The sequence below is a fragment of the Sorghum bicolor genome, chromosome 5 (assembly GCF_000003195.3).
Source record: "Sorghum bicolor cultivar BTx623 chromosome 5, Sorghum_bicolor_NCBIv3, whole genome shotgun sequence".
NCBI classification, from domain to species: Eukaryota; Viridiplantae; Streptophyta; class Magnoliopsida; order Poales; family Poaceae; genus Sorghum; species Sorghum bicolor.
In genome coordinates, this window is record NC_012874.2 from 17,601,505 (window position 1) to 17,622,970 (window position 21,466).

Below are 21,466 nucleotides of genomic sequence, written 5' to 3' on the forward strand. Positions count from 1 at the left end.
CGTCGAAAGGGTTCGACAGCCGATCTCGAGCACCAAGAGTCAGGGATCCCCAGCGAGTGGTCAAAAATCGAGGCCCGCCTTGAGGACTCGCTGGCGATGTCCAAGGTAGGGTCGAGACAGTCGAGAGGAATCCCCCCGAAGGGAGGCATCGAGCCGCTGGACTCTACCGAATGAGACCGGTATCCCCGACCACGTCGACCCTGCTTTATGAGGACGCCTCCGGGCTACAGCTGACCCCCTCAAAAGGGGCACAGGTTCTCACTTGGACTACCCGCTAGGAACTCAATCTGAGGTGGAAGACGCTCGCTCTATCGAGAGTACGTTGAAACCTCCATGCAAGGCAAAGCCGAACAGAACCTTCCACCACGGGTGTTGACAGCGTTTCTGCAAATTTGGCAAAATAACCCTCGAAGGAGTTAAATACTCCCTCGAGGGCTCGGGGGCTACCCCCGCGGGGTCGCTCGCACGCCCCCGCGGAACCTCGACTGAAAAGACGAAAGTCTCCACTCGAGCGCCAGCGCTCGAATGGAGACTCGGGGGCTACTGTCGAGGGTATCAACAATGGGTACCCTCACCAACGCGAATAACGAAACCATCCGTACGTAAAACTAGCGCCTCGATTCGACGCTCCATCCGCACACACGCACGACCATCGATGGCCGCAACCTCGAAGACGGAAATAGCGTCGAGCGAATCGATCAGGCGTCGAGCGCCGGTTACCGACGAATACGGAACAGGCTCACGCGAACCGGGGGGCGTCGAGCGCAAGGTCGCCGTCCGCCGCCTGACGCGCGCACGCGGGTCGGAGCATTAAATGCGCCTGATGCTTCCCCACCTAACACACAGGTCACGGGAGGCGTGATAGGGAACAGGCTTCCGTCCCATCAATCTTTTTGCAGCCTTCCCGCCGAACGACCCAGGACATGACAGGGCGCGGGAAATAAGGATGGGACGTCTAATCGGGACCCCCTCGAGACGTCTAAAGTCAGCGCTCCGGATATCAGCACAATGTACGGCATCTGACCCTCGACCAGACAGAAATCCTTCCAGGGGACAGGTTGGGCGTCGACTGACTACATCCCAACCACTCCGCCGGATCGTACAAACGTGCATCCGTCGAACCAATCCAAGACGGCGCGCAGAGCAGAATGCAGGGGCACGCGTGATCATCACCAAGCTATTAAGATAGGACGGCTCGAGGTCAGGCCGGTACGGAAGCCTCGAGTAGGTCAGCGCTCCATGCTGCTATCGACTCCTATTCTTACACCTATACATGTACCCTAGGTCCCTCCTTGGAACTATAAAAGGAGGGACTCAGGAATAGAACAGGAGAGATCATGACACAAGACCACGCTCATACGTAGTAGAGCTCCACACTTCATACCACGCTTGTATTCGCCCCTGTACAAGCACTTAGGTGCAAGATAATACAAACTCTCTCCCCCCCGCTGGACGTAGGGCCTTCTCTTGCCCGAACCAGGATAAATCTCTGTGTCTTCTTGCATCACCATCCGGGAAAGGGAGCACGCATACAAATTTACTCGTTGGTGTGACCCCCCGGGGGAAAACACCGACAAGGAGAGTAATGATGATGATGAATCTGATGAGTGACTTTGGGCAAGTAAATTTGTTGTGTGATCTATGGTTTATGTAATATAAAGTTCCGAAGCTTTTATGTATCAAATACTTATGGTTTGTAAACTATGAACTTATGTTTCAATCTATGTTATGTAACCTTTCCGCTTTTACTCTGATTTCTCTTATCTATGAAATGTTGTAATACTGTGATGCTTGATGAGGGAATTCCTGAAATGAATGTTACGTGGATGATTCGGGTTTCCCGAGGACACCCGACAGATTTCTTGAGTCATTTGGAACTCGTGCACGTCGATCAGAAGTCTTTGGGACAATGATGTGTGCATGTGGGCCACTTAATTCAGGAGGTTCTGCCACAAGAGGCCTCTGAATATTATTCCCTGGCTTCACACAAAATTTGGTGGCATTTGGATAATGTTTGAATAAAGTATTATTATACCCTTAATTAGTAATTTAGTAATAATTTCAAAATAATTAAGTATTAATTAGCTTAATCTCTCAAATTAGGATTTGAGTGCTTTTGGGATTGAATGATGACCTAAGGTCATTAATCTTGATGACCTTTGGCATTTAATTATTGGTTGATATTAATGCTTAATTACTGCCATTAATACTTAATTAAGAATTAATTAAGATAAAAAGGTTTAATAATTAATTAGTTAAGGGTAATTAGGAATTGAGAAAAGTCTTAATTTACTGATGCAACCTCTTTGGTAAAAACACTAAAACAATAAACAACTTTAATTACTGTTTAACCTGTCCTTGCACCGAGAAGGAGAGTTGTACTCAACTCGGTCCTTCTTAAATATTCGTCATACGCATATCATGAGCATCCATCATTTTGCATATAGTGCACGTGACCAAAGGAGCGACCGTTAAACCGAACCCCGAGGTCGGTGCTCCGTTCGAGGAAATAGGATCCAAGACTTGGGAAGTCTCCGAGGGACCCTCTCAGCTCTGCAACCAAGGCAAGCCCCGGATGCATTAACCCCTCCTTGAATGTTTTAAATCTTTTATCACTTATGAATTGAAAATGCTGCATTAGGTAGTTGAGAATTGGGTTAACCTACTTGTTGCATTTACTACCTAGCTATTTGTTATCTTGTCCTTGGCACCTGTTTTGTTTTACAACTGCGTAGTGATGCTTAGCCCTGCTACTTGATAGGTTTTCAAACAAGAAAGTTTGAAGGGTTGTTGTGGAATACTCTTATGGTCAATAATGTTTTAACTTGAGACCGGTCGGTGGACTTGCTTTAAGAATGGAGTCTTAAAGTAGTGTCTCCAACTGTGTCGATTAAGGACCGTTCTGTTGATGGCCTGCTGGGTTGAGAATTTATAGTACTAGCCACTTGCCCTCGGTAAGCCCGGTCTTGTGATCCCTCGATGCGAACGGCTACTCGCGCACTGGGCGTGGAACGATGGCGAGAGTAGCGTGTACCCTCCTGGCAAATGGGCTGGATGGTGTGGTACTGTGCTCTCGGGTGCCGCGAACCTGGTCAAATTTGGGGAGAGCTAGATTTGGGTTGGCATATGCAAGATTTTGTTCTACATATGTCGGGTGGTTAGGAACTATTGCTAAGGGGTTCGAATCGTCGTTGCTCCCCGATTGGGAGACTCAATCCACTGACCCCCATCGTAGTTAAATATGCAACTAAGTGATAAAATGAGAAAGAGGGAGATGTCTCATGAGGTTCGGATCCTAATTCCCGGACTCAGAGTGACATGAAGCTATGGTCGTTGGATGCACAATACTTTTATTAAGGGCTAGGAACTTACAGACTTGTCTGTGAGAAGCAACTAGATAGACTATCCTCGAACTCCTCGGCTTCTTGAGGAGAGGAATTCGTGGGTAAAACTTGAAAGTAAGGATGCACTATTAGTAAGCTTTTTAGCAAAACAATTTGGCTCCTTGCTCAGCCACTCCTTGTCTCCCCTAAGCCTGCATTCCTAAGTTCTCCTCTTTTTATGCCAGGTAAGTCTTGTTGAGTACTCTTGTACTCAGGGTTCTATAACCCCTGTTGTAGGTGAAGCTCAGGTGCCGACTTGTTTCGGACCCTGTTGTGTGACCGTCGTCGAAGTTGATGACGAGGAAGAGTGAGCGTGACCCATGGGCAGGGTCTGTAAATTTGTAATCTGGGTACTAAGGTCTAAGTTGCTCCGCTGGACCTGGCTTGTAATAACACTTTACTACTTGGAAGAACTACTTTTGTAAATTAAGTTATGTAATGCTTCCGCTATGTTACTCCGAAATGCTATCTTGGTTATATGTCATTGGTGATACTGCAATGTCTTCGCAACGAGTGATCCTGGTGTTAATGTGGCCACTTGCTATCCTATAACGGCGAGAAGAAGAACTTCTCATTAATTGACCATCGCTAGTGGTCTGGACGAGCTTAGTTGATACGCCACAGGTAGCGGTGGAATGGGCGTCCTGGGATGCTCATCGGAATTCTAGAGTGGGAGGATCCCCGGCATCACCGTCAGAGGTTCTTAGGACAATGACAGGTGTCGGTGGGCCCAAACACTTAGGAGGTTCTGCCACAGAGGTAAAAAAATCAGCACGTATCTCATCAAGATCAACCTCATGCCTCTGCGAGCTTCTACTGATTTCTGCATTCTCTAAAAACACAACATACCTAGTCTCAACAAACTTAGTATGATGACCGCCAGGACAATAAAAATGATATCCCTTAGAATTTTCAGCGTATCCAATAAAGTGACAGCTCACAGTCTTATGATCTAATTTTTTTAGTTGTGGATTAAAAATCTTCGCTTTAGCAGCACAACCCCACATACGAAGGTAATTTAGTGTAGGGTTTCTCCCAGTCCACAACTCATAGGGACTCTTGGGTACTAACTTACTATGGACTTTATTTTGGATATGAGTTGCTGTCTTTAATGCTTCCATCCACAAATGAACTGGCAAAGCAGAATAGCTAAGGCCTTGTTTAGTTTGCGAAAATTTTTGTGTTTCGCTATTGTAGCACCTTCAGCTTTATTAGACAATTATTATTTAATTATAGACTAACTAGGCTCAAAAGATTTGTCTTGCAAATTACAGGTAAACTGTGCAATTAGTTATCTTTTTTATCTATATTTAATGCTTCATGCATGTGCCACAAGATTCGATGTGATGAGGAATTTTGAAAAAAAAGGAACTAAACAAGGCCTAAGCATGCTACGTACCATATCCATTAGAGTACAATTGCAATACTCTACCACTCTATCTTGCTCAGGTTCGCCCAGCATGGAATGCATGGCAATTATGCCATTCTCCTCTAGGAAGTTTGCAAAAGGTCCTGGAATTTGGCTATATGGAGCATGTCTCCTCTAATATTCGCCACCTCGATCTGATCTGACAACTTTGATTTTAATATTATGCTGATTTTATACTTCAGCATTATATATCTTGATTTTTTCTAATGACTTCGATCAATCACATATGGGGTAAATATGTCCATAGCGGAAGAAATCATCAGTGAATGTAATAAATGAATCAAATCCATCTATTGATGTTACTGGGAAGGTCGACAAATATCAGTGTGAATTATTTCTAATAGACCTGTACTCCTAATAGCTCCTTTCTTAATAGTCTTAGCAATTTTTTCCATAATACAGTTGGTGCACCGTTCAGAGTTTGAAAAGTCTAATGATTGGAGTATTTCTTCTCTAATGAGACGTTCCATTCTCCCCTTCAAAATGTGACCTAAATGACAGTGGCACAATTTCAACGAGGTCTTATTATCACGCTTACGCTTATTTGATTTATCGCACACATTCATTACAGAATCAGGTGATATTATATAAAGCTTATCAATAGGAGGAGCAGAAAAATCTGAATATAATTAAACTTGTTGATGCATTTATTATTACCAAACTCAACAATGTATCCAGAATTATCCAAAGTTGAAACTAAAATAAGGTTTCTCTTAAGACTAGGAACAAAAAGAGCATCATCAAGCTGTAGACTGAAGCCACTAGCTAATTATAAGGAGAAGCTCCCAGTGCCTTTGACTTCAACTTTATGTTCATTAGTGACTCTAAGACTTTGCTCCCCCTTCTTATAGTTCTCATCATACTGAATACCTGCAATGAACTGGAAAAGTGCACAGTGGCACCTGAGTCAATCCACCAAGTTCTCATCATATTGGAATAATTTGATAAAAATGATTCATCAACAATAGAGACAAATTCTATACCATTCTTACTGCACCATTCCTTGAAGCCTGGATAGTACTTCTAGAAGCGATTAGGCGAGCCACTGAAATTACAAGTTTTAGGGCCACTGTTCTGAGCATGGTTCTTATTACCATTATTCTTACCATTGTTCTTACCAAAATTCTTATCATTATTATTATTCTCATTTTTGTTATTTGGCTTGAACTTCTTTCTAGGCTGTCTACTTCCACTAGACTCAGCTTGATTCTTACCCTTGCCTGAAGCAACAAGGTTAGCTGTGTCTTTTTCTCTGATTTTTGCCTCTCTTCCTCCTCAACACAATAGCTGATGAGTTCTAAAATGTTCCATTTCCCGTTTTGAGTGTTATAGCTTACTTTGAATGGGGTGTAATGAGTTAGTAGTGAAGTCATGATAAAATATACAAGAAAGCCCTCAGAGATGGTCATATCAAGCACCATAAGTTTTGTAGCCATGTCACACATGCTCATTATATGTTACCTAATTCCACCTTTCCCATCGTAACGTGAGGTACAAATTTTCATGATAAAGGTGCTGGCATTAGTTTTAGAAGGGCTCTTAAAGTTTTCTTCAACAAAGATAAAGAACTCCTTAGCAGTCAGCTCCTCACCATTTTCCTTCTTATTAGGGATTGCTCCCTTAATAGCATTTAAGATCGCGGCCTTCAAGACCATCAATGCTATTTTGTTGCTCTTTTTCCACTTCTCAAAATTTGAGTTGTAGGTCCTTAGCTCCTCATTTGATGGATTTGGAATAAGAGCAGTAGGCTTATTCTCACGTAGTGCGCTATCATAGTTCGAAAACTAAGCACAACTTGCACCTTATCCTTCCATATAAGATAGTTGGTGCCATTGAGAGGATTGATGTTATTGATGAGGCCCGCAACATTGCTTACTGGAAAAATCACATCAAAATGTCTCAGATAATACTATACAGAAAAGATGTAACTTGAAAGCATGAAATTAAATCAACATTGGTTGGAAATAAAAACATGCTTAGAACCTCAATTTGCATCACCATTGGGCAGAAAACAAAAGGAAATTCATCTTAAATAACTCATAATTAAATCAATGTTGGTCAGAATTAATTATGAGCTTAAATTTCCAATTAAATTTCTCGTTGGTTCCATTTAATTAAAGACCATCTTAAAAGTACAGGGTGGATCTTAAATAATTTTCCATAAACAAATTCATATAAAACATAAATTCATAACTAAATTAAATTAATCGTAAAATTACTTAACAAATGAGCTGATGAGAATAAAAAAAGGAAAATAAATTCTAGAAAAAGAAAAACTAAATTTTGGCTTTGCCAAGATTTGGCCGAGCAGCGGCCCACTGCGCGTGGCCTGCTTGGCCTCTGCGGCCTCTCGGCCCAGATGGCTCCTGAAGGCCCAAATAACAGCGCAACAAGGAAACCCTAACTCAGTCTCATCTCAACCATCCAATGAAATCGACGGTCGCTAAATTTTTATCCTCAGTCTCACTTTCCTTTCCCCTTTCTCAGCCGCCAGTTCACACAAAGTGGAAAATCGAGAAGCACGACATGGTGCCACTGCACTAGCCTGCCGGGTCGTGCGGCCTCGGCCCTGAGCGTGCACGCTGCACGGTGGTGGCTTGCAGCCTCAGCCCTGCTCATGGCCAGGACCCACAGTACGTTACCTGGGCTTAGCAACACTGGCTGACCTAGCAGGCGTGCGACACCCTGAGCCTGCCCGAGGTGCAGGTAGGTGGCCAGGCCCTGGTCTCACAGCGCCCGCTCGGCCACCCACTGCGGCTTGCGTGGCCTCAGATTGGCCGGCGGTGCATGGCCCAGGGCGGCGCGCGCGACATGGTGGCCACCCCACGCGCGGGTCGGCTCAGCCTCGCCTGCAGGCTCCGCACGGAGGTCAGGTGCGCGCAGAGGCGACCACAAGGGGAACATGCGGCACAGAGGCTTGGCCCGTGTCCCAAACACACAGCGCGGAGGCTCAGCCTGCGTCTTCTAGGTGCTCGCGCAGCTCGTTGCAGTGCCGATCCGTTGCAGTGGCCACCCGGCCAAGGTTCGGTACGAGCCACTTGCTACAACAACAGTGACCGAGACTGAATCCGGATACGGACCGCATGAGTGAGCCAGTCTTGTCGTTAATATGAATCTTAGGAATTTGAGATTTGTAATTTTGGGACATTTCTCGGGTTTTGTCCAATCATCTCCTTCTAATTGCTTACTGAGCTATATGAGAAACAAGCAAATTTCTGAGATTTATATAAACTAAGACTAACTATTACTAATTGCGATTAATAGTGAAACCCTAACCCTAAATAGTTAGCTAATCGTGTCATTAACTTAAAATAGATCTAATTATACCGTAATCTTATTTAAAATGAATCTAATCTCGACATTAGACATATAGACATCCATCACAAAACTTAGCAGTAAGTAATTGTATCTAATCTGACTTAGACGAAATTAATCTAACAAGATATGAGGCATGAAAAACTAATCAGGCTTTTAAAAGGGTCATGAATAGATCTAAGTAGGTTCTTGATACCAATTGATAGATATAACCATATCATAAATCATGAATAACTTCTACACTATATCTTAATCTTAGACCATTACATGACCACTAATTAACTATTAAAGAAATACTAAGAAGATTAGTGCTAGACCAGCGTTGGCAGTCGCTATAGGAGCCTCCAATGGTGATGCAGTTGACAGTGGTGTTGTAGACAGACGTGATTCACCAGCTGGAGGGTTGGAGAACCCTCTGCAGGTGTTAATCTGCGCGTGCCAGGTAGCGGTGGCCTTCGGGATGCCACTGGCAGTTCCCTAGATGGGATTGTGACCTTCCTAAACTCTTAAGCGCCTGATTTGATATGTTTGCTTGAAATGAATGACGTGCGGAGGCACCAGGGGCGCCTCTGCTTATATACTATGCTGGTTGAGTTTCTATATGACGAGAGTTCACAATTCCTACCACAGCCAAATATACATGCTTACTAGATTAGGAAAGCCATCCACTTCCATATATTGCTTGTAGGCATTGCAGGTAGTTAAGATGTTGACCCTCAGGAATTAGTCATACAGTTAAAGTTAATATTTTGTGCTCTCCATCCACTGATCTATGTTGTTTCTATCCTCAGAAGTATGCCCCCATTCATAAGTCACTACGCTGTATTTACTCTGTCCTACTTCTATTCCTAGAAGTACAACCTAAATATATACACTCTACAGGCATCTTGTGTTGTTTCTACCCTAGAAACATGCACCTATGCTTCTCCCACCTTAGGAGTACGCATTCCTCTATTCACATTCATACATTTCATTCATTCAGAAAATGTTCTACTCCTACACTGGGAGTGAACACAAAAAATATATGTCACTATCCTATCCTTTTTTTGTCATGCAAAAAGGCTCTAGTTACTTCAGTTGATTCTCTCTATTGATATATTTCAAGTAAGAGGCTTGGTTGCTCTAAAAAAAGAAAAAAAGATGAAAGAGGACAAATGTCCAAAGAAAAAAATGAGCAGCCCAAGTACTCTCCAAAGTTTCTAGAGTTCCAGATAAGGAAGGTATATATCCCCAAGGAGCAAATGTAGAATTATATCTCCACCATCATCATTATCGCTAATCATAATCATTTCATTATCATCATTACAATTCATATCACTCACTTCACTCCTTTCATCCACATGCACATATGATTTGATTGTATGACTAGTTCCTCTGGATCCATGGTTTAACTATACAACATATGTCTGTATGTATGTTTGAGCTGTCTCCTAACCTATGAGCTCCACATAAGCCTATTAGATGTAGGGTGAGAGCGAAGGCACAGTGCCACAAATACTACATATTCTGAGAGTAGAGATAAGGCATACATCATTCATGCCTTGGAGAGGATCCAAAAATACCACAAATGAGAGACTTGAATGGGTCATAAACAGGAATCTCTGAGTTTTATTTGAAAATCTTGTAAAACCTTCGGAATAATAGTTGATCAAAGAGCGAGAAACATAGTGCTTGACTTGACCATTCTGTCTATCAACTGCTCAAGACCTAAGTGACGGTTACAAGCCCCATGGTGGAAGGTAATATGAGTGAGTTTCGAGTTAGAATAGTTAACTCTAAATTTAGAGGAGAGTTCTTATTTGAATGCATGTGTACTGTTGAGACATGACAACATTGTAGCAACTCCTGATCCATCCTGGAGTTTATCTTTGCTCAGGGATGAGCAAAGGGTAAGCTTGGGGAAGTTGTTGATGGTAGATAACTCCTAATTTTAACCATGAACTAAACATGAAAATGAATCTATATGTAAACACCTACTAGATATAGGGTTATCACTAATAGAATTCCACGAGTTTTGGTGAATATCTATTTCTACAAGGTGTCAGCTGAAAACAACCAAAGATGGTCTACATGTCACATTCACATAGAGATAATTCCACGAACAGGAACTCAGGAACAATCTAGAAGACTCAAGGAGGCAACCCTACAAATTTGGGCCCACCTGGTAGTTGGCCAGGGGCGGCTGCCCATAGGGCAAGGGTGGCCGCCCCTCCCCCATAGCCAATCAGGCTCTGCCTCGCGGATCCTACCTCCACTGACTTTGTGGAGCAATCTTGACCACCTATTTAGGTCAGTTTGATCCGAGGGGTGTGGTGCATTGTAGAGGGCTATATAAGCAGGGCCCCTGCCCCCCTGGATTAGTGCTAATTCAGAAACCCTAATTCATATTTTCAGAGAGAATTAGCTAGAGAGGGGTCCCTTGAATGTATCTATCTCTTTAGGGTCTTAGCAACAAGAGAGATTGAGAGAGCATAGGGTGGAGGTAGAAGTGGAGGAAGCCCGACCTATTGGTGTCCCCTCTCCAGTTGTACCTATGGGATCAAAGTCTCCTAACCCAAGGCTTGGTTCTAGGATCATTTGGCAATTCAACTTCTAATACTAGTAAGTTTATTATTCTTATTGTTCTTTGGTTTACTGGTTTACTTTATTCGCTTTGTGTAGGGAATAGAGTAATCATTTGTAGTGTAAGCACGGTGCTTGGGCTAGGAGTACTCGTAGATACTCCCAATCTGGCCAGATTTGTGGTAACATTGGGGGGAAGTGACAGTCTCCTTGGTGTCTCCGTAATCCATGTCCCGTCAGAAGGTAAGGTAGGAAATAGTGTGCCAGGGTTATGCATGCTCTGTGGTGTCTCTTTTCTTTAGGTCCCTCCCTTAGAACAATAACTACACAGCTTACCACAAATTAGAGGAAGATTGATGGAGTGATCCTCTCTATATCGCTCATATCTCACTATCTTATCTATAGCCCAGGGTTAAAGTATAGGATTGGGTTAGTCAGATGCATGTTTTCTCCTAGCGGATAAATAAATAACGTTACACTAGAATATCTCCTGGGTGAAGTGCTCATCGATATCCATGCGCTTGTGGATTATTTCTCTGTGTGCGTATCTAGTATCAATAAGCATTTCTGGCGCCATTGCGAGGGAGAAAGATGGTCTACTGAGATAAATTTAAGTCATGCTTAACCTTATATTATACTTTTATCTTTTTCTCTTATCTGATCTTTACTTTTTCCTTTTCTTTTCTATCCTTATGGATAACCCAAATTTCACGCCTATCTATCAATTTCTTGCACCCATTAGCGCAAGCCTAGAGATACCAAAGCCCATTATTATCACATCTAGCTATGAGTTGTGCCCATGTTTGGTTGCAATAGGTCAAAGCCAACCCTTTTCTATAGATAGACTCCTATCTTCTAATCAAGAGGGTAATATGCCCAAGGTCCTATCTTCTGATCAAGTAGGTAATGAACTTTTGGCTATACTTAGGGAATTTTCTAATCTTCCTATCAATGTAGATTTAGACCTCACCTTACAAGACCTTGTTCTTCTTCAACATCTTTATATATGTCTTGATAATTCCGCCTTTGGAGATGTTTTCCTTTCTTTATCCATTAGTGAGGTGAGGTTTGTCCTTATTATTAGTGAACACACTCCTTGCACTAGCCTTCATGATGAAATCCTAAAGGTAGAGAAGGAATCATCCTCCAAACTAGAAGAGGAAGTTTTCATAGCAACTTTATAAACATTCCAATCCCATGATTCGGCTATCTATCCAAAACTAGCAGTACTCTAAAATCGCCATCAAAAAGATTTTGAGAGCACTTTAAACTTCCCGCTTCATAAGAGATCTTTTAGTGATATAGTTTGAATCTTCGAAAGAGAACTCTTAGAAAGCTTTTCAAATCTGATCCCTTTGAAGGACAATTAGAAAGACTCAAGGATAGCATGTCAAGTGATGCCATAGAAGGTGAGCAAAGCCATCTAGAAGCCACTCTTATCCTGTCCGCCCCTTCTATGCCCACATTAGATATACAATACGAACCCATCTCTAAAGCCATCCTTGACCACTATGGCTTATTCTGTACTCTTTCTCCTAAACCTCCTGATGATTCCAGAAATCCATCTAGATATCCCATGCATAGGAATCATCAAGACCATATAGAAGATTGAGACGAGCAACATCCATGGCTAGCGAGTATGAAAAGTCTATGTACTATTGCCATCGAATGGATGGATAAGGACTTAGATGAGATCAATTCAAGAGGTGATCTAATGGAGTTTTTGGACATATATGCTGAGTCACCCTTAGAAGATGAAAATGATGGAAACTTCACTAAGCAAAGAAGCCACTATAAACACACCATCAAATCCTTGCTCGTATGAGAAATCTCCTAATTCACTTAGTCTCTTAACATTTCCCCACACGCGATCATCAACCCCCTCATGCTCCCTATTCCTAATTCTTTTGAAAGGGTGGTTGTAGACATATATGTTTATCATACATATTGTAGATCTCGTTGTGGTGAATCTTGAGAGTAGTGCAATTAGATTGGTGTTGGAAGGGAAACCACTTCACCAAACCACATCTTGAAGGTTTCCCTAGGACAAGCTTAATGTCCTAAAAACAAGCACTATTCAGACCATGACATGAGTGCTCAACTTTTTGATGCGCTGCCCTTGTGATTTGAGCATAGAGTTATAATTGTGAAAATATTACTTTAGGTATTCTTGTCACTAATCTTTTCAGGCTTGGAGCAAAAAGATCAAAGGAATGAAAAACACAAGTATGTCCAACCAATCATTATGCAACATTGAATTACTTTCATCCAATCTTGATTTTGCAAAATTCAAGCTTGGGGGATATACTTCCATACATACATCTTTTGCCATGTTTCTATACTGTCCCAGTTGCCTCTACCTTTAAGACATGCTCAATTTGCTAAACACTAGTCATGCTCTTTCATCACTATTTGAGTAAATCTCATGCTCTCATGCTATCTTTGTTTGCTATAGTATATGTTTATGTTTGGGGTATTGTTATCCATCTCTTAAATAAAGCATGGTGCCAAGTTTAGGAGTGGTGATCTTACTCTCAAAGGGTTTTAATTACACATGGTTAAAATGCCTTCTTGAACCAAATTAGACGTAGTGTGTATTTTTGAGCCGATAGTATGTTGTAGTAGATGTTGGATATTTTGTTGAAATAACCCCTGCAGGAAAACTTCCAAATTCAAAATGGGAAAGTCCTAAGATGAACTCACAATGGAGATGATGAGAGACATAATAATTTTTCACAAGGGAGACACAACTCAATCATAGTCTAGGAGAAAGAAGGGTGCCACAAAACATGATACCCTGAATACTTCCGGGTGAAGTGCAACAATGATGTATCCGTGCGCTTGTAGATTCCTCTTTATGCATTAAAAAACACCAAGAAAATCCTGGTGTGTTCATTAGCATGGCGAAGTGATGTATAGAGGTTGCTAGAGTAGAGAATAAGTTGTATAGAGGGTTTAAATCACTGGAAGAAGTTGAAGCTTCTTTGCAAAAATTTCAAAGTTTTGAGGATGCCGTGTTTGAGAAGGAGATGTGGACACCATCACCAAATGCTATGATCCACCAAGCACAACCTAAATATCCTACTTTGCTACCTGTTGTCATCTTCCAGTCTTTTGTGATCATTGTGCTGGTCACTTACATCATGATGTAGGATGCCATTGCCTAGGGAAACACACCCTTTTCTATTTGCTAATTAATGTAGTGGTTTTTTACATGATCATTCTGTTGATTATTGTTCTATTTCATATTCTCTATTAATTGATCTTTTATTGCCAATGATGCATATGGTACATAGTTGAGGTGGTTGTATGTTGTCTATAGTTCCTGTAGCTGTTACTTTTGTCATGGGATCCATCAAATGTTCTAGCATCATTGACTATAATGCAACTCTTGGATACACCTCAAGTTGATGGTACTCAGTGATGAGGCTAGAACATTCCATGGGTGCTATGAGTCTAGGTTGCTTGAAATAGTTTGTGCTGGGTCGGGTCCAAATGGTGTCAAGAAACTACTATAAAAATTTCAGATTTTTTTTGTAAACAAGCAAAAAGTTATGCCTACTTTACCGAAGGTATCTCAAGTTATGTTTTTCGAAAGGCACAACACGGCGGCGGCGGCGGCAGTTAGGGCAAAGCGTCCCTAAACTCTAACACCGATCACAGGATGAGTCGTCCCTGTGACTAACAGCAGTAGGTATTCGCCTGATGATGTAAGGAGGGCTGCAAAGCAAGCAAAATAACAGCGGCTGGTAACCTATCTAGGGTTAGCGCAGCGGCGAGAGATCACACAAGGCGGCTAGCGGAGGCAAGTCGAGTAATGTGGTGGCTTCGACTTGTTGTTTGGAAACAGTGGATGGGATAGCTATGGAAACTAAGAATAGCAATGGTGCAAATGAACTACGATGACGAACACAAGCAAAACTAGCAACTAGACTCAACCATGGACACAAACTCAACAAAGCAAATCTGAAAACAAAATTGCAAGGCAGAATGTGTGATAGGACTACGGAAAATTAAACTATATTTTTTGGGATTTTTGTGGACTATAGGTAATGAACAAATATGAATCTAAGGCAAACGAGATTATACCTTGCGGTAAACCTGGGATATCTGATACCAATTGGTGAGGTTCAGGCCTGATCTTCCGAGAGGTAATTGGTAAATTTGATTTGTGGAGAACTCGACGTTGGCGATCTAGCTTCAAATCAGCATGATTCGAATCCTGCAACCGTTACACCACTGCTCTGTTGGTTATCAACCAAGCACAACTTGATTGACCTCGCCAAGAAGGTTGATCCTGCAAGTGAATCAAAGAACACAACCAAGAAAGTACAAACACGCAATCAGAAATTGCAGATATGAATGATGTGAATATTCAAATGAAGGTTCAAGAACTCGGTTCCAAAGGACTAATTGACACAGTGGAGGAGATCAAGAACGGGGGCCTTGGATCACTGTAAAAGGATTTGTCACTACAGTTACAATGGACCAATTCAGTTTCTCGATGGAAAACTAAACTCTAAAACAAAACCTGAGTCTAAACAGCGGCGGCTGCGTGGAATATAAAGGAGAAGCGACCTATGGTTGGAGGCGACCAGGGGGAGGTGCCCAAAACATGGGCTTAAGGCCCGAATTCCATACATGGCTAAGTTGGCCCAAAATAGGTGACGCAGCACCTTGTCGTGGTCATAAATATTAGTCCATGAAAGATCTAGAGGTGGGACCAGATCAAAAATGACGGCGTCGTCGTCCCCTTTCCAACGAGTCCAAGATCAACCTGTTTTGATGTCGTATGAAGAAGTTATGACCAAAACACTGACGACGTGTTTGCTGAATCCGAGAGTGACGTGGTAGGTGAATTGGAGATGAATTGCAACTTGGAAAAGACAATGACGTCAACGTATCCAGCGTGGCAATGTCCTTATCAGAGTTTCTCCATTTATTGTGATGCTTCTTGTCTGGGTTTGGGTTGTGTTCATATGCAAGAGGGAAGAGTTGTAGCTTATTCATCTAGACAGTTGAGGAAGCATGAGCTGAATTATCCTACTCATGATTTAGAGTTGGCAGTTGTGGTTCATGCATTGAAAATCTAGAGACACTATTTGATTGGGCATAAGAGTGACATATATACTGATCATAAGAGTTTGAAATATATCTTCACCCAGACATATCTGAATTTAAGACAATGTCGCTGGTTGAAATTGATAAAGAATTATGATATAGAAGTGCATTACCATCCTAGAAAGGCAAATGTCATGGGCGATGCACTTAGTAGGAAGAGATATGCTAATGGGCTTCAGGCGACACCACAGTCTAATGAGTTGTGTGCTGAAATTTCACATTTGAATCTTTGCATTGTTGTTAACGCTATGGAGATAGAAGTGACTCCTACCTTAGAGAAGGAAATACTAAAAGGACAGTTGGAGGATGAGAAACTAAAGGAGATAACACAGAACGTGGTACTAGAAAAGGCACCAGGATTTAGAATTGATGACAATGGTACACTTTGGTTTGGGAAAAGGATATGTGTTCCTGAAGTGAAGGCTATTCGTGACATGATTCTGCGAGAGACTCACGAATCAACTTACTCTATTCATCCTGGTAGTACTAAGATGTATCTAGATCTTAAATAGAAGTATTGGTGGTATGATTAAAGAGAGATGTAGCTGACTATGTTGCTTTGTGTGATGCTTGTCAAAGAGTAAAAGCTGAACATCAGAGGCCAGTTGGACTGTTGCAATCAATGAAGATACCTGAATGGAAGTGGGAAGAAGTAGGTATAGATTTCATAGTGGGATTACCATGTACACAAAGGGGATTCGATTCAATATGGGTAATAGTAGATCGTTTGACTAAAGTTGCTCATTTCATACCTTTCAAGACTAAGTATATGAGAACGACTAGCTGAGCTATATATGGAAAAGATAGTATGTCTCCATGGGATCCCCAAGAAAATTGTGTCTAACAGGGGTACTCAATTCACATCTCATTTTTGGAAGGCAGTACATAGTTTCTTGGGAACAAAGTTGAATTTTAGTACAACATATCATCCACAGACAGATGGACAGACTGAGAGGATTAATCAGATACTAGAAAATATGTTGAGAGCTTGTGCATTGCAGTATGGAACTAGTTAGGACAAGAGTTTGCGATATGCAGAGTTCTCATACAACAATAGTTACCAGCAAAGTCTTAAAATTGCACCGTTTGAAGCATTATATGGTCGTAAGTGCAGAACACCTTTGTTTTGGAATCAAACTAGAGAGACTCATGTGTTTGGTACAGATGTGCTTAGACATATAGAACAAGTGCGGATCATTCGGGATAATTTGAGAGTTGCTCAGTCACGTCAGAAAAGCTATGCAGATACACGTAGGAGAGAACTGGCTTTCGAGTAAGTGATTATGTCTATCTGAAAGTGTCACCGATGAGGAGTGCGAAGAGGTTTAATATGAAAGGAAATCTAGCTCCAAGGTAGGTTGGTCCATTTAAAGTTTTGCAAAGACGTGGCTTATCTGTTAGAATTTCCTGAAAGTTTATCTGGTGTGCATGATGTGTTCCATGTGTCAGAACTTAAGAAGTGTTTGCGTGTACCTAAAGAGCAAATATCGCTAGAAGAGCTTACTGATAAAGAGGATCTCACATATGAGGAATATCCGGTTAAGATCTTGGAAACAGCTGAAAGAGTCACTAGAAGTCGGGTCATCAGAATGTGCAAAGTGCAATGGAATCGGTATTCAGAAGCAGAAGCAACTTGGGAAAGAGAAGATGATCTGAGGAAGTCATATCCGCAATTGTTTGAGTAAGTACTGTTCAATCTCGAGGATGAGATTCTTTTAAGGATCTAGAATTTGTAATACCCAAAATTTTGATTTTCAATAAATAGGGTTAAATTTGATTTATCTAAGTATTTTTGTGAACATTTAATTTAGCATACAAATGAATTTTGTTGAAATTAAAATTCATCGTAAGGATAGGAACTTGTTTATGCATTCATGCTAGAGCATATTTAATTTCGGGGAGAATTGGCTGTGGGACATGCAGAATGGTGGCCATTTGCTCGCAGACACTAGGAAAAATTAGATTGCTCAAAGACACTCTGTTTCTTGTCAAATTTGCTGGCGGACACTACGTCTAATCAAACATTATTACAAAATAGATATAAAATCTTTTAAGTGCTAGAAAATTATACTATAATTTTTTTTTCAACTCTACATGATGAGAACTATAGTGTAAAAATATTGTTTAGTATTTTTAGTATCTTATTAATATATTAACTAATTAACCATGGTTATCTTTGTCTATTTATGAAGAGGGGCAAATGGTCATTTCAGTGCAAAACAATATTTTTACACTATAGTTCTCATTATGTAGAGTGTAAAAAAATTTATAGTATAATTTTCTAGCACTTATATAATTTTATATCTATTTTGTAATAATTTTTGATTAGACATAGTGTCCACCAGCAAATTTGACAAGAAACAGAGTGTTTTGTGCAATCTAATTTTTCCAGTGTCTACTGACAAATAGCCACCATTCTGCATGTCCCACAGCTAATTCTCCCTTAATTTTGTGTTGTGTGTATTTGTTTATAGTTTAAAAGAATTCAACTCCTATTTTGAAAATGGCTTTGAAATAAAAAGAAAGAAAATAGAAAACAAATAAAAGGTAGGAGCCCCATCCCTGTTCGGCCCAAGCCCAGCTCACCCGGCTCCCCTCTCGCGGCCCAGACTGGACCAGCAGGCCACCGCGCGAGCGCCCCTCCACTTCTCCCTCTTGCAGTCACTGCTTCGCAGGACCTACTTGTCAGCGTGTTCTTGTTCTCCAAACCGTGAAGTACTTGGACTCTACCGATAGAAGGCACCATCGTCCCGGATTCCACGGGATACAGTTTCCTCACCAAAATCGCAGCTATTTGAGGTCCTGGATCTCTCCATGGTTCTGTTTTGTCGCTGTGTTGCCTAGCCGCAGGCTGCGCGCCGCCTGAATCTCACCGTTGAGCAGATCTCGCCGCCACCGTGGTCTTCATCCCGTGCTATGCAAAGGTTGCCAACAAACGGTGTGCCGAGCTTCGTAGCTAGGTGACAACTTCTGACCAAGCATCGTAGGGGGGCTCTCATCCGCCAATCCACGCCGAACGCCTTACCTGAGATCAATCCGAGCCTTGAAAACCCCTAGGTGAGTTTGTGTGGATCTCCTCTTGCTCCCGGTGTTTTTCCCATTCAAAATCATGACCTCTAGCGCCACAATCGCCAACTCCAGCGAGCCCTTTCTATTTCCGGCCATGGCGCCACCGGCCGGAGTCACCGTGACTGTCGGCGCCCTCTTTTCCCCTTCCCACACTTAATCGTGGTCATTCATCGCAAATCCAACGCACTAGATCAACGGATATCCCTTTGGTTGTAGTTTTGCTAAAGAAACCCCAACGTTTTTTTATTATAACCCGCAGTCCTGGTTAGCTTTAGGAAATACGTTTTCTGTTATTGAAAACGTAAACGATTCTCGTTTGTTTCAAAATACATTTTCCTGTATCTACAGAATTGCCACTAGTTTTATGTTGCTAATAAAATATTCATTTTAACTCCAATTTGACCCATTTAAATTGCGTTAGATTTGTCTTTGTGAGATCTACATGTTAGTGGTACTGTTTCACCAGTTTACAACTTTTTAATTTCGTGGCCCTATTTAATTAATTATTCTTCTATAGGAAATCTTAGAAAATCCATAACTTCATTGTTTTAACTCCAATTTTCATAATCTTTATGTTTGTGTGATTGTAGCGCTGCGTAGAATGATTTTATAAACTTTTATATTTGTTTTACTACTGTTGGTGTACAATTCTAATTACAGCTTATTTGCTTTGTGTATGATTGCCTCTAATTGCTTGCGTGTTGTTGATTGATGATCGAGCATAGACGGTGAGAAATACGTTGGTGACCAAGGCCAATCTTTTGACGATCAGTAGGAACAAAAGGAATGCTTTGATCAAGGCAAGTATAACTTGGGGATATCTACACTAAAGATGATGACGCTTGTTATGTTATCATGATCATTTATTTATCGTTTATGTTTAGTATTAATTATGCTTACATTTGATCATGTGGTTATGAGATTTAAATATGCTACCTTGACATTTGCCATCTAGATATGAATATATTATCTATATATAAAAGCTAAATGCAGTCAAATCAGTGTCAGCTAATTGAGCCTCATGAACCCCGTCCCCTGGTTATACTTGTTGAGTACGATATGTGCTCACTCTTGCTATTTCACAATACCTTAGGATGTGCTAATGAAGATGACTGGGATGAGGGCTAACGTTATGAGGACTAGGCTTGGAGTCAATCAGTTGACAGATGTCCCTCTGTGGTTCTTCTGTGGAGAGCTTCTATAGTAGAACTATCATTATTGTGTGAGACTTTGTGATGACTATTTATCCGATTATGTAATAAACATTATGATGATACTATTTGATATTTGTCTACTTATGTGTGCGACTGTTTTTGGAGGTGCACATGAGTCTTTTATTCATCATATTTCGTTTTTGAAGTTTGGGTGTGACAAAGACTAATTCTCCATTTAGTCGTGGATGTCCTAAATCGAGCATACATTGATTATTTTAGGCCATAAACGGATTCAAATCGAAAAGTTGTCAACTATTATGTTTCACAACTTTTTAAGATCTACAACTTTTATATTAGTAGTTTCTCCATCCGAGGTCATTTACAAAATTTGAATTTCAAATTTGAGAAATTCAAACGTAGTTTTCAATGACAAGATGATTTCAAATGGAAAAATTATCAACTACAAAGTTTCATAATTTTTCGAGATCTACATCTTTCATTTTGATGGTTTTTTCAAACGAGGTCATTTGAAAAGCTCAAAAAATTAAATTTCAAATTATTTCTACCTGTGAAAACTATCTGTGAAAATTTGAAATTATTTCTACATGATTTCTACAGGCGGTTTTTTAGTTGGGCTCGTTGATTTCTTTTTATAGGCGTTCTTTAATTGAAACCGCCTGTAAAAATTAAATTCTACCGCCAGCATAAAGCTTTTCTTTTCTGTACGAGTGGACACTAAAGTTGCTGAGGCCAAAGGAAAAATCTGGTGTAGATCAAAAGTCTGTTGTCTACTAGCGTCACGAGCTAGATCAAGCTGGCTTGTTAATTAACCAAGCTAAAGTATTGGCTTAGCTCATTTAAAAATTCAAATAATCTGAGCTGGAGTCAAGCCACTAGTGAGCGAGTCAACCAAGCTAGGGAGTTACGAGTTTTTTATCCAAACCTAGTCACGGGCATAATGAAGGGTGACGAACGTGGCTCTGGGCAAGGCGATGATGGACGATGGCCACTCACTACAGGATTGAGCCGAATACTCCCGGCAAAGGCTACTTTACACTCACAAAGCCTTTGCCGGGAGTAGCATCCGGCAAAGACCCTCCGACAAAAAATTGGCCGGCAAAGATTTCTTTGCCGCGAGCTTTTTATCGGACACCCGGCAAAGACATTGCCGAGAGTAAACACAGCCCCCGGCAAAGAAAAGTGACCGTCACGGCGCCGGCTCCGACGGTTCTTTTTTTGCCGGGAGCTGTGTCAGAGACACCCGGCAAGATTTTTTAATTTTTTTTCCCAGATATTCTTTGCCGAGAGCTTTCTGGGTAGGCTCCCGGTAAAGGTTTTTTTATTTTTTTTCACTAATTTCTTTGCCGGGAGTCTTGTTCCGGGCACCCGACAAAGATTTTTATTTTATTTTTTAACAATTATTTTGCCGGGTG